Consider the following 14,882-nt stretch of genomic DNA (forward strand, 5'->3'; position numbering starts at 1 on the left):
ACCTGAATCAATAGTTGCCCTTTGTAGCAACTCTAGAATTACCAGATCTAAACTGGCTGACGAATGATCAAATTGCTTATGCCCCTTGGTGGCCAGCAATTCCGCATAAACTTCCGTCAGATATTCCTAAATTTAATGGAAATCTGGGTGAAGATCCGTCGAATCATGTGATGACATTTCATCTGTGGTGTTCATCAAACACCCTGAATGATGATTCGATAAGACTTCGCCTTTTTCAGAGGACGTTAACGGGTCCAGCGGCAAAATGGTATATTGAATTGCCTAGAGCTTCGTTCGACAATTTCAGTACCTTAGCCACGACTTTCTTAATCCATTTTCAATTACCGATAAGGTATGAAACGAGAACGGAACTCCTAACCAACTTCAAACAGACAACGGCCACACACATATCTGATCATATACATGAGTGGCGACGTCATCGTAGGATGGTAAAAGCGTATGTTCCCGATCAGCTATTAGTTGAATGGTTTATCAAATCCTTACTTCCTACAATCACGGAAGATGTGGCAAAGGGGGGAGTCGTAACGGAAGAGCAAGTTATCGCTCGTGCACAATATCTAGACTTAGTTTATACTCAGTCTGGCACGCTCTACGACAAAATACCTGACGCCCCTAGACCGGAATTCTCAATTCCTCCTCCTCCTAAATCAAACAATGACTCTCACGCCGGCGATGGCGTGGTTGGCAAAACAGATATGAAATCGACAAAGGCTACATCTAAAAAGGCCTGTAAGATTTCTAGTCAAAATGCAAATGAGGAACTTCTTGCCTCAGAAGTAAATGCCATGTCGACCGACAAGGGCAAACAACTGAAGCAACCAGGGGGCAAGAAGAAAAAGAAAGGGAGAAAAAGGAAACCCCCTGCGGGGTGTCATATATGCGATGAGGATCATTGGCCGAGAGATTGTCCACATATAGTTGAAGTTAAGAAACTCTTTAAGAGTTCAAAAACCCCAGCGATATTGACTGATCCGTTTCCAAGCCCGAGAACCAAACTGGTTGCTAATCAAAATGCTTCCCGATCCCAAGTGCTTATGTTGTCCGTCTCAAAGCAGCAAAATGATGCTTTGACAAGGAATAAAGATTACGGGAATCCACAGCTGTCAAATAATAAGGCTAATGAACAACCTAGTAGTTCGACGACAACTTTAACCAAAGTTGTGCCACCCATCATTCCTGAACCAATGATAAAGTCGCCAAAAGGAGTAGTACACAAATCGACATTTAATCCTCGTGCCAAAGTAGCACAGAATTATAATATAGTAGAGGACCTGGCCCAATCGCTGTCCGCTATGTCGACACTTGAGGTACCGCAAAATTGCCCCTCCCAAGAGCAAGCTTTATTATCAGCAATAGGTGGGATTGGCCCAATGGATTCCAATCTTGTGGCCTTTGATCATAAAGGATATGACCCTCAATTACCAGCTCGACTAGCTTTCCTTATTCAAGTGAAAACCCTCAACAAAACTGTTCATCGAACAATTATTGATGAGGGGGCATCTACATGTCTTATGTCGATGAGTTGCTGGAAAAATTTAGGCTCACCACCCTTGTCGAAATCGTCAACGACGTTAAAAGCATTTGATGGACGATCATACACTCCATATGGGATTTTAAGTAACTTGCAAGTTGAACTAGGGGGAAAAACAATAGGAATTGATGTTGAAGTAATTGATGGAAACCTCGATTACATCATCCTACTTGGAAGGCCCTGGATATATGCCATGGCCGCAGTTGTGTCGACCTACTTCAGGAAGATTGCATTTCCCTTTCAAGGAGGAATTACAGTCGTCGACCAACAAACTTTCCTCCCCGACAGTTCACAAGTTACGGGAAGCATTCCAATGATCCATGGGAGCAATCATTCGCTTCAAAATATTGGAGTAGGTCTCCTAAAAGACCCTGCCTTAGTGGGTACTTTTGCTCTACCGCCTGCAAGTAATCTAGCGGAAGTGGCCACAGTGGAAACCTACAATATGAAATCTTCTATATCTAATGGATTCAGAAGATTCCTAAACATTTTGTCAGCGTGGATCATCGCCCTAATAGAGATACTGTAAATACAGTGGGCTCTGAGGACGGTTCTTATCTCGTGTCAACCTCGTTAAAAAATGAAACAAGGAGTCATGAGGATAGTTCTTTTACTGTGTCAACCTCATTAAAAAATGAAACAATCCCCTTTCCAAATCTCAAAGGTAAACCTTCATTCCAACCACCAAGTTGAATGCAATGAAGCTTGGGGGGCATGCACCTCGATTTGTGTTATTATGCTGGGGGCATACAAGATAAGCATCGAGCAGTTTTAGCACAAAGTTCATGCTCGTTAAAAAATAAACACAAGAATCGAGCAGTTTTAGCACACAGTTCATGCTCGTTAAAAAATAAACGCAATATCTGAGCAGTTTTAGCACATAGTTCATGCTCGTTAAAAAATAAACATAAGATCGAGCAGTTTTAACGCGGAATTTATGCTCGTTAAAAAATAGAAAAGCGATTGTGAGCAAGAGTTTCCTCCAGAGTTCAAGCTCATTAAAAAATGAACCTACCCCGGTAAATAACCACTGTGAATGTAATATCATCAGCCGTTAAAGCTTTGGTCGTGTTTGCACCTACCACCTCCACTTTTCATTTGGCCGATCGTTCACCTCCATATGATTGTTTACCCATTTTGAGGAACAGCTGTGAAGAGTGATTTCACCTAGCCATCCTTGTGACACTGCCGTGATTGGAAAATTCCAACCTGTACCTGGAATCTGCTGCTACCCCTGTTTATCACTCGTTCCTCAAAAGACGAGTCTTCTTTAAGCTCTTTTCAACTGACTCGTAAAATATGAAAAGATTGCCGAGTTTTGGCCTTCCAGCTCGTTAAAGGACAAGAAGAGTTATCCCTCCTCTAGATTTTAATCTTTTTGGACCTGAGGGATTATTGCACAAAAAGGTCGAGCGCTTGTTTTATTCGGCTCGTTAAAATTATCGAAAACTCATCCCTTTTGTATTGTTTTATACTTTTTCGGACTTAAGGGATTAGATGACGAAAAAGGAATTTTGGAGTTAACTTTATGTACCTTTTCAGACTCTCTAAAAATGAAAAGGACCGAGTTATCCTTGTCGTTAGACTCGTTAAAATTATTAAATAGCGACAAACTTGTCTTTAGACGAGAACGAGTTTCACTATCGCTAGGCTCGTTAAAACATAGTGATGGGCTTGCCCGAAGGGCAGGTTATAGAACAAGCATATGTTATCCTCCTCAAGCTTGACAAAAATAAAGAGGTACTGGTCAACAATGACTGGGGAAAAATTGGGAGAAAATCAAGAAAACTTTGATGGTAGCAGGTCGCTCTTGAACATGACACTTTTCCTCCGTACCACAATCGGGTTGGGTTGTTTCATTCACCGGTCACATCACCATGGTCTCGCCATACCATCCATATTTGGGGTAATGCTACCAATCCATCGCATCAATGTCGTCATATGTTCAAGAGAAGTCGTTCAGAAAGAGTCAACCGGGTCCCATCCACTGCCATACATTATCCTTCATCCATTCATGACCGCCACCCTGAATCATATGTCACAGACCGTTTTCACCTCCATTAAAATCATTAGCTCCGTTCCGTGTCACTGATGTGGGATTCATTAAGGCCCTCCTGTGACGGATCGCTTCTTGTCGACATCAGCTCATTATCCAAGAAGTTGATCTAGGAACAACCCCTTCAGTACTTTGAAGCTTGCATGCCTCAATGGCAAGTTTCTCACTTCCGGCGATAGGTACACATCAATGACCTTCGACCATAAGATTTTCCATGGTGTTCGACGCCAAGTCCTTTATTCACACCACGTGAATTGTACTGCAGTACCTTGAGGGTCATTATCATTATCGGTGATTCCTCTCGCGCTTGTTAACGGTTTTCATCATTGACCGGTAATCAAGCGATGTCTTTCCATGTTCGACTTCAGCGCAATTCTCACATGGATCGACTTGTACTTAGAGTGAAGATCGAACGAGTTTGAAGACCCCGGATCTAGTTTCATCCATCCGGGCTGTGATATATATTCAGGAAAAATAAAGACATTTGACATGTACATCATTGCAGCAGATGATCATCCTACTCAAAGGATGATAATTTCGCCAAAATTATCAGTCTACCATCAGACGATCGTCTGTTCTATGTACAAAAATGAATTTATAAAGCTGAGCATGGGAATGCCCGCCTCAGCTAGATCATGAAAGCAGTATGAATCATAATGTATTGTATTGTATTTTATTACAGGTCTCCTCCCAGCAGATGGATGAACTTCGGACCCTCCTGGATAAAGCATTTCACCCGATAAACGACCTCATACTTTAGGGGGCAACTGTTATAGACATTTTTGTGCCTTACAGCATTGAGCATGAAATGTCCATAAACTAAGGGATCCAAAGTCCCTAAACATGTTGTTCCTACCCCTAGAGGAACAAGGCAAACCAACCACAACAATTCACAGAAGTTCTCCACCTGAAAACACTCAAAAACAAGCCAATTCTGGATCATGTCAACTGCTCCACTGAGCATCTGCGTTGAATGTCAACTGCTCCACTGTCTACCTGCGTTGAATGTCAACTCCAACAAAGGCTACCTGTGCTGAGTGAGTTTGGACATGTGGCAGAGTCATTCCTCAAGGTGTCAATGCCCAGGAAGCTTCCAAAATGACACTTGCATCAAAGAATTCGACTAGTGATGAGTATGAGGTTCCAAATCTCCAAGTGGAAGCAAGAACCTCCAAGTGGACTCAAGAACTGAGAGAGGGAGAGGACACTAGTCAGATCTCAAGCTGACTCATCCTCTCTCCAAATATCTATATATGGATCTCTCCTCCATGGGATCTAAGGGCTGGAATTTTGTAATTGCAAAGAATTGTTGTTGGTTTGTGGCTGGGAACATTGGGTGCTTAATGCTTTGAAGGGAGCTGAAGAAGGAATTCCATTCTGCTGGGAAGAAGATGCTGGATTGGAGCCCTAAGGGTTGTATCTCTTCCTGAACCCTGTTACTTATCAATAAAACTATCTTGATTCTTTCCTATATGTTGGTGTATTTTGTATGATTGCATTAGTATATTTGATTTACTTCTAATCCTGAATCATTTATGAATATGTATATTTGCCTTTGTATTGTGTTCTTCTCTTGTCGCAAGTAGCTGTTCTCTTGTCACAGGTAGCTGTTCTCTTGTGATCTCGTGGGATTCAAGTAGTTGTTCTCTTGATCAAGCGAGGAGGCAAGTAGCTTTGGACACACAAAGAGAAGAGGATCTAGTTCGAGGGACAACCGGAAGACAACGGTAAGTCTACCGATCTCCCCTCTTTCCCATTTCATAAAGGAAGAAATCATAATAGCTGTATTCGTTTGTTGCTAAGGCGTTGTCACACCTTAGGTGGATAGGATCGTCCTGCATAGGCATTTTTCCCCACAACAGTGCTTCATTAACTGCTTTAATCATTTGTTGCCAATAAGGAGAGCGCACCAAATTGAATGCTAGTTCATTTGCATAGATGCAACGAGCAACATGCTCATTTGCAACTTCTCTACCCTGGTTAATGAATGCTGCTTCAAGAGGTCCTAGAGTAGGCCTTTTATTACTTGTGAGAGCTGGTGTAGATTGCAATGAAGACTTGGTTGTAGAGGCTTGCACAGGGAGTTTTCCCTTGCTGAATTTCTTATCAGCGGCATCTTGCAAAGATGCATAAAATTTAACTTTTGCAGGACTCAAACCTGTCCCAGGTCGGCCATTTGGACCATTTGGACCATTGCATACTAACACACCTGTGTTGGTTTACCCAGTGAGATGGGCCTTCACCCTAGTGTATGAGCCATTTCGAATGCTATTGCATTCACTACATCTCCATTTGTACGAACCACCACCAGAGTTTTTGCCAAGAATTTCCACATACTGCCATAAAGGAGATCTTGGATCTTTATTGACATTTATTCCTTCATTATATTCATGCTGTAATGGTTCCATGTTTATCACACCCGCGTTGATAACCAAATATAAATTAATAAAATTGTCATTCTCAAAACAAAATTCTAAATTGTTATTCCTAATATATTATTATATATATGCATGTGTATGGCAAAATAAAATTACAAAAAAATATAAAATTCTAAATTATTATTTTATAATAAATAATTTAAAATTTAAATAAATAACTAATATTGTATATACATAATTTAAAAACTAATAAATTAATAAATATTAATAAAAAAACAACACACGTATTGAATAATTGATATAATTATTGAAATAAAATTATAAACATAAAATTATTAAAATATTTTTTTAATTTTTATTTTCAACTTACAAGTTAAGGCTTTTAATAAAAATTTATAACTTACAGGTTATATTAATATAACCTATGGCCCACGGGCCTGGGACTTTTAATTTTTATTTATAAAAAAAAAATTATTTTAATTTTTAGCCATATAATGATTAATCTGTAACATATAAAAAAAACATTATAATTTTTACAATTATGTTAATATAACTTACCGCCCACGGGCCACGGGCCGACTTTTAATTTTGTTTATAAAAAAAATTATTTTAATTCTTAACCATATGATAATGTGTAACGCATAAAAGAAAATATTATAATTTTTAAGTTTTAACCATATAGATCTTACCGCCTGCAACTCTGCGGGCCGACCCACGACGCCTGTTGCTCTGCCTGACCCACGACGCGCGCGGAGCCTGCTCCTTTGCCCGACCCACGACGCGAGAACTGGAGGATGGCTCACCTGCTCCCTCGATTCTGTTCGACCCACGACGCTGCACAGCTCGACCCACGACGCCGCACAGAAAAGCCGCACAAATGCCTGCTCTCACACGCCGCACAGATGCCTGCTCTCCCACGACGCTGCCAACGAGACTCGCCCACGCCCTTTTATAGAATTCCTTGCAGCTAAACTAGGAGTGAAACTAGAAGTTAAACGATAATAAAATTTCAATTAACTGAGTTGGATCAACTGTTAACTGAAGATCCAAACCCACTTGAACTGCGACATACATTTTGTTAACTGATCGTATGGATCCCACCGTATCCGTATCCGTACCAGTTTCGGATTCGGGGATCTGAGGTTTCAGCGCTTGCGCCCCGCGGATCCGGTAACATAGCAAAATATTTTTTTTTAGGTCAAAGCACCCATTGTGTGCTTCTAGGGTTTGTCATAGAGTCAAGAAGTCAAAAGAGTCATAGTCACATGTATTAGACCCTATTGGGCAATTTGTAACAAGTAAAAATAATTATTTTTTATTCAAATGTGTCAAAACTATCCCTCCAAGACGAAGTCAGCCTGCAGAGAAGAAGTCGGCCCTATTGAGGGTTATTCACACTCCAAGGAAGCCTATATAGAAGAAGCATTCGACCTCATTTGATGAAGACCGTCCAAATAAATTAGATCACAAGAAGAAAGGAGTTAAAAGGCAAGTGAAGGTCAAGGAAAAGATAGAAGACAAAAGAAAAGTCGAAATCTGAAGTTTTTGTGGCTATTTCTCTCACGCGTGCGAAGAAGAAGCTAGGGTTTCTGCAGCGAGAAGGATGAAATTTATGATCTCTCAAGAAGAGCTGAAATCTGAAGTAAGGAAGCTTATTTGATAGTCTCCTAACCTAGAAAGAAGAATCAACCAAGCGAAAAAGAAGAGAAGACAGAACAAAGCCGTAATCACCACATGTGCGAAGTTGCGGCAGTTTTTGGAAGGTTGAAGTTGTAGCAATTACTAGATGGCGGAAATTTGTTGCTGGAAACTGTTAAAGAAGGTTTCTTGTTTTGACTTTAAGAAGGCAAATTCATCAAGAAGGAAGGTTGACTTGGTCTTGGAGGGATTTTTTTTGTTTTGGGTCTAAAGATCTTGGAATTTGTCATTTGAAGATCTATAAGAAGAGAAGAATTTTTTGTCAGTTTTCCTCTCTAGGAGAGGTTTTGGCCCTGGCTAGCAGCCTACAGCTTGTGTCCATTTGTTCTATTGATCTTCATGTTTTGGTAGTTGTTTGATGATAGGAACATTATGATAATTAAAAGAAGAAGCAAATGATAAGTACATCAAGTTAAAGTAAAGAACATCACAAGCAATTATCAAAGAAAAGATAAATCATCCCTAATCTAGCTACCCTAGATTTCTCAACATGGTATTAGAGCTAAGGTGACAAGGAAAGGCAACTTGAAGATTACTCAATTGAAAAAGGATACTTAAGGGACGAATATAAAAGGAAGAGCATCAAGAAGATCTAATCATCACATCACAAAAACTCTATAATCTTGAAGAACTCTTGAAAGAATAAAAGAATACCTCAAGGAACCTACCTCCATCTCAAAGAAGGAAGGACTTTACACATTTGAAGCATCTTGGGAAGCCTCCCACATTCCACATCATCATCCAAAGGAAGCAAGAAGAAGCACTTCATCATCATCAAAGGAATCAAAGTGATCTTCCTCATATTGAAGAAAAGAGCAGACCTCAAGCATTTTTGAAGGAAGAAGAACATCTCTCCTCATCTTGAAGAAGAAGCATTGTCATTTTGAAGAAGGAAGATCATCCCTCCCTCATTCTAAATCTCACACTCTAGTTGAAGACATCATCTTCAAGGAGGAATCTTCATTAGCAAGTATTTATATTCATGTCTCAATCTACAAATCAAATGACTACTTTTTGCAAGGAGAACAATAAACTTGTTGGGACATCAAACTACCTTGCATGGAAGAAAAGAATAGGTTTGATTCTCACAGAAAATGAAGTTTTTGATTATGTCAAGGGCTCCATCACAAAGCCTACTCAAGAACAATCCTAGGCATTATCAAAATATATGAAAGGAGAAATAAGGGCTCAAAGAAATCCTCATTGAATGTATCAAGGATTCTCCATTCCCTTTGTAGAAAAATTGAAGACATCAAAAGAGATCTATGACAAATTGGTAGAGCTATACTCTATAAGTACATCTGGAGAGATAATATGCTTAAGAACCAAATTATACAAAATGAAAGTATAAAAGGAAGAAGTGGTAGATTCATATCTCATGAAGGTATCTCAAATTAGAGATCAACTACAAGAGCTAGGAGAAACAATGTCAGATCCAAAAATGACCACTTGTGTACTCAATGCTCTACGAATGGGGCAACTATGTATCAAGCATCTATGCAAAGAAGGAAGCTACGCCATTCAGTGATCTATGGGCATTATGTAATATTGAAGAAACCAGATTAAAAGCAAAGAATAATGTTGAATTTAATGAGAAGTCTCAAGCATTTGCAACTATGTCAGGGAAGAAAGGAAAATTTGGAAAGTTTGAGCCACGAAAGAGATTTCAAAAGAAATTTTACATGTCTAAAATTCAATGTTATGAATGTAATGAATATGGGCACTACAAGATGAATTGTCCTAAACTCAAGGGCAATAAGAAAGGAAAGAAAGAAGTGAAGCCCATGTGACCAAAGAAGTAGAATATGTTGATTTTGTGTAGCTTGGGAGGTACTCCAAGCCCGGGTGTTCGAGGGTTGGAGGTAAAAGCGCCACAAATCGGCTTGTGGGCTTGAGATCCAAGCTTGGGGGTTTTGCACCCATCATGATTTGGGCCAAAACCGTGATGGAGATATGACATGTGATGGATGAGGATGATAGTGCTCGGCGATACGATTCCAACGCATCGAGAATCGTCCAAATCTGAGTTTTCATTAGAGAGAAATGAATTTTTGAAGTTGACAAGGTAATTATTGGTTACCAAGTCATGTAGGCTTGGTGTAAAAACAATCCAATAGATGGGTCTCTTCATCAATTCGTTGAGCCCTCATATGTGTATAAATATGAGGTGAAGGGATGTGTTTTAGAGCATCCAAGTTTGGGTAATACACACCAAAGGTAGCTCTGAAATTTTCGTGAAGGTTGAGCTGCAGCAAAAGGAGCCAGGGGAGAGCAAAAGGAGGCCAAGGTACAGCTGTAGATGACCGAGGGCTGTAGGTGTGTTTCGGGAATATTTAGTGTTTCTACAAACGCCTAACCCTCTAGATCTAGTAGCTGATCTAGAAACAACAGTCAAAGCAATCTTAATTTTTTCCTATAAACAACAGATGAGATAAGGGACAGAAAACCTACTTGTAACTTCCGCTTGTTCCTTATCTCCCTTGACTGATTTTGTTGGTCCTTCCTGTACTTAAATCGCTTGAGAAGTACCTGCACAACTTACAGAAACAAAAACCCATCAAAGCATAATGATCTATTTTTCATAAATAGCACAGAATCAAAAGCATGATATACTCATGAATGCATTTAACATAAACACAAGCATAAGGGAAGAAATCTCGAAAACTTTATTGATAAGAGAAAAGATTACAACCAATGCGAGTTCGATTCAGTGTCGTCCTTCCAATTCAATCCTTCTTCACCTCATTCAAAGAAAGACATTCCAACAATATCACAATAGTTGCACTCAATTCTAATCTCACACCACTAGCATCTCCTTGCAACTCAATCTTTTCAGCCTCTAGATCTCTTGGATGAGTGATCTATTTATAGATGAGTGAAGGAGGTTGGGTCATCAATGATGATGATGAATGCCTTTCTATTTTTAGAAATTGGTTCCATGAAAGAGGGAGATAGGAGGTTGATGTTTCCTAATTCCTTTTGTCATCCAAGGGCGAACTCAGAGGGCAGGTGGCACTTGAGAAACTTCTAGAGGCTTCCAGTGGATAAGGAATCTTCAAACCCTCATGGAAAATTGCCCAAGTTCGCTCATTGCAGGCTAAAGAGGGACTAAGTGCAATGCATAGCACTCAGTTAGTGTAGCTCCTGCAATGCATTGCAGCCTGATAGAAGGCTTCCTGCGCTGATCTCCTTAGGAGTACTTTTTGGATGCTTTCTGTGATGGAACTTCTTTGGGAGTAAGGTATTCTGATGATTAACCTCTTTAGGGCATGCAACAACTGTATTAGGGGTTGATGAACTCTAATAACATTGACCTGTAAGTTGGGGTTGATATGCCCAAATGAATCTGTAACAAGGTGACAGTGTGGAAGTCTAGGGTTGTTTTGGGCGTGATTTGGTGTTGTTCTTGGGTGCATTTGCAGGGAAAAAAGGCCAAAGGTTGAAGGAGTATAGGATTGTTGTTTAAAGGGTTGTTTGGTGGAGTTTTGAGGGGGCAGTAAGCTACAACAGTTGTTGTGCTAGGCCGTAGGCCTTAGCCAGCAGCTAGGCTGCCTTTAAGAGTTGTGTTTGGGGTCAAACAAAGCTAGAAGGAGCAGCGTAGGGGTGGAGGACCCTCTCTAGAGTAAACCGCAGTCTTTTGGAGGGTTGGTTGTTGAGTTGTGTGAAGGAATAGGGCTGTAGGTGATGCCCTAACCAGAGAGCAACAGTGCAGTAGTGCAGTGTGGTGACAACAACAGTTTTGGAGGGATGTATTGGGTCAAGGCTTGACCGTGTTTGGATCAGTTGTTGAGCAGCCTGTTGGTGCCATGTGGATGACATTCCATGGTGGTGAAGTGTCATCTTAGGAGCATAATCAACAATGAGTTGATTGGGTGTCATAGAGCTGGTTGGAGGGCAGCGTGTTGGCTACCCAAAGTAGCCCTAGACGAGCTATCTTGAAGGACGAAGAGAAGTTGAAGGTTGGGTGAAGGACGGTGCTGAAGTGCAACACTTTGATGGACTAAAGTTGTTGCTAGCATGGCAGATTGGAGCTCGGGAATTAGGCCTACCCAGAGAGCAGTTGATGAGCCTGTGTTCATTGTAGCAGACGTGACTTGCAGCAGTGATAGGAGGCAGCCCTCTTGGAGTCTCGATGTGTAGTGGCCTTGATGGACTAAGGCACTACTAGTGAGCAGTACGGGTGCGATGGACCGGCAAGACAAGATACGACATAGAAGTGTTGCAGCCAAGTTTGTCATTGTATCTTGTAGCCATAGATTGTTTCATTTATCAGATTTGGATTAATATAATGAAGATTGGATATTTGTACATTATTGTACAATTTTGTTTAAAACTGTGTATATTGTGCTTATGTGATTTACTGCTTTATATTTCCGTTGTGCAAAGTAGTTTATGGTTGAGATTCTTGGTTTGGTAGCATCAGTGATTTTAAGACTCTAACCTAGACCCAAGGTCGTGGAAATTCAACAGAAAAACCAAAAAAGAAGAAAAGAAATAAGGAAGAAGTGAAGGACCTCTACTATTAAAGGTCTCTCATACATCAAGTTCATTTTCAAGACAACAAACATGATAGGAAGCATTACAGTTGTTAGTGTCAGTCTTTACAGCCTTCCTCCAGTGATCAAATGTGCTCTTACATAGTGATTTTGAAGTGTCAAGGTCAAATTTTGTCATTTCAGTGAGTCTTCAAGCAAAATTTGGTCACTAGCCATTAGGTCTAGGGTTTGCCCAAATGTCAGTCCATGTCATCATTCAGCTAAGCCTATCATCATTCAGAGGTTTGTCATCGTCATGTCAGTGTCTAATGGGTCATTTTACACCATGTTCATGCTTCAGTTGTGCCTAGGAAAGCTCATTTCCCTCTCCTAGGGTTTTGAAAGCTAATTTCTCTTGGGCGGCCAAATCATCGGCAAAACTTGTTTCCTGATGTTCATACACCTTCCCCTATCCTTAATGTACCTTATCAAACACTTCCCAACACTCAGATCCCCCAAATTCCTCATTTTTGCACAAACCCTAGTTTCTAGCTACAACCTGGCAATTTTCTAGGTTGGGCCTGTGTTTTGCCCTTTTGAACCCCTTCCCCTCGCTCAATCTCTGAGATTCCACTTTCCCCTGCTTCCTAACATCCCTCCCCACTCCCAAAAATTTCCCCAAGAATTTAGAAGCCTTCTGTCCCCTTCATTCCGCTTCATTTCGACAAAATCCCTTGTTTCACACATCGGGACAAGTTGCACTCAAAAGCTGTTTCTGAGCAATCAAAGATGAATTTTTCAAAACTGAGAGAGGTTTTTGTCCACAACATGCCAAGGAAGAAAAACCTCCTTCACTTTTTACACAGGTGTCATGGTTTGAGAAAAATGTCAAAAATACCGGCGAGAATGAAGGTGTTCCAAGGATGGTTGGCCAAAGTACAAAAACGAAGGAAAACGCCCGATCCACTCCAAATTTTGGTCAAAGCCTCTTTGACTGAGCATGGTACTTGATTGGGGTCTCCCAGCCCAAATTTCAAGAAATTTGGAGAAAATTTTGTCATTTGTGAATTTTTTGTGAAAATTACAGGTTTTTCCCAAGAACTGGTCTCACCCCGGGTGAGACCAGTTTGAAGGGCTGCTCGGAATTTTGCAAACTTGGCATTTTTGGAAAGGGCATGCAAAAATAAAAATTACCAATGCTTGGGAGAAGCCTGGTTTTGAGTTTTGAGCCTCCAAAAGCTCAAAATACACCTAAAAAATGACTTTCTGCCCACTTTTTGAGTTGCAGAAAGTGACCTTGGGAGAAATGGTTTTTGAGGGGTCAAATCAACACCAAATTGAGAAATTCCACTTGGGATGGAAAGTAGACAGGCCAAGCTTTCCAATGAGCCATCTTGCACCTGATTTGGACCAGTGGAACCCACTCAAAAACAGCTGTTAAGGGGCGCGACCAGAACTTCCAGGGGCGCGACCAGAACTTCCAGATTTGTCAGAATTGCCATTTTCGGTCAAAAAACACTGTTTTGACTATGGTTGACCATTTTTAATTGTAGATGATGGATGAATGTAATATTTTCATGGCACTTTGATAGGTTTTATCTTTCTTTACTCTTCTAGAAGCTTCTTTGATGTAAATAGTGAATAATTAATGCATGGATGAGTTAGCTAAGTAATAGAGGCAAGTTGTTGTGCTGGCCTATTATCTAGTGACTGATTTAGAATTAGTTGTAACAACTCCTAGGAAGCTGAGCTCGACCCCTAGAGGTGGGGGAAGAGGTTTGACCTTCTATATTATGCCTTCTCTTTCTCATTTTGATGGTTGGACTCTTGTGGGAGAAAGCATTATTGTGTATTGTACATCTACTTCTGCAATTTAAGGAAAGGAAGGCCAGGGTTTTGCAGACTTCATTGTGGATTCTTGTGGATCATTGTGTTGATGGTGTGTCTTCTAATTGTTACTGTAAGTTTGTTTATGTGTTACATCTCTCTTTCTTTGCTGCTAATTGAACAAGATAAAGTGATAAAGTTTGAATTCATGCATGCCATGCTCAGCTTTTAATTCTGTTCAATATCTATGTTTTCCACTGTTTAAAGAGGATTCAAAGTCCTTGTTTGCCCTCTTTAACCTTCTCTCTTTCTTCCCTGATCACTCATCCAAGCCAAAGGCATCAGCACAAGTTCCTACCTTGCCCCAAAGATCCCCCTGCAAAAACTGTGCTCAATCCCCGCACCCTGAATTGCACTCCCTCCAATTGCCACCAAAAACCCAAAAATCTTTAAATCAACCCCCCTTATCAATTTACTAGCCTAATATCTTTGATCCTAATTGGTCAGCTTATTATATTATAAGATCCATCAAATCTGACCCGAGAGAGCCTTCTCATACCTCGTAGGGCTAGCTACGAGGTGAAATGGTTTGATGTAGCCTTGAGAGTTTGTCTATCTCAGCCTAGGTGAATTCCAAGCGCTAACAACAGTTACGATAGGATGCATTCTAGCAATGATTGAGATGGCATCATTATTAGAAGCATAGAAAAATAGTAGAAGTAGCAGTTGGCATTATTGAAGCAGACATATTACTAGATAGAAAGAAAGAAGCTCATCACATAACCATTAGAAAGAAACATTTGCAGAATATGGATCATCAAAGGTCCTCCATCAGAATCTTTGTTCAAAAGGTTCACCCCTACTTGGAAGAAGCAAGCGTTACATAGATGGTCTAT

This window comes from Pinus tabuliformis, chromosome 2_2 (assembly GCF_031772625.1).
Source record: "Pinus tabuliformis cultivar Carrire ecotype Pingquan chromosome 2_2, CPIR1, whole genome shotgun sequence".
Classification (NCBI taxonomy): domain Eukaryota; kingdom Viridiplantae; phylum Streptophyta; class Pinopsida; order Pinales; family Pinaceae; genus Pinus; species Pinus tabuliformis.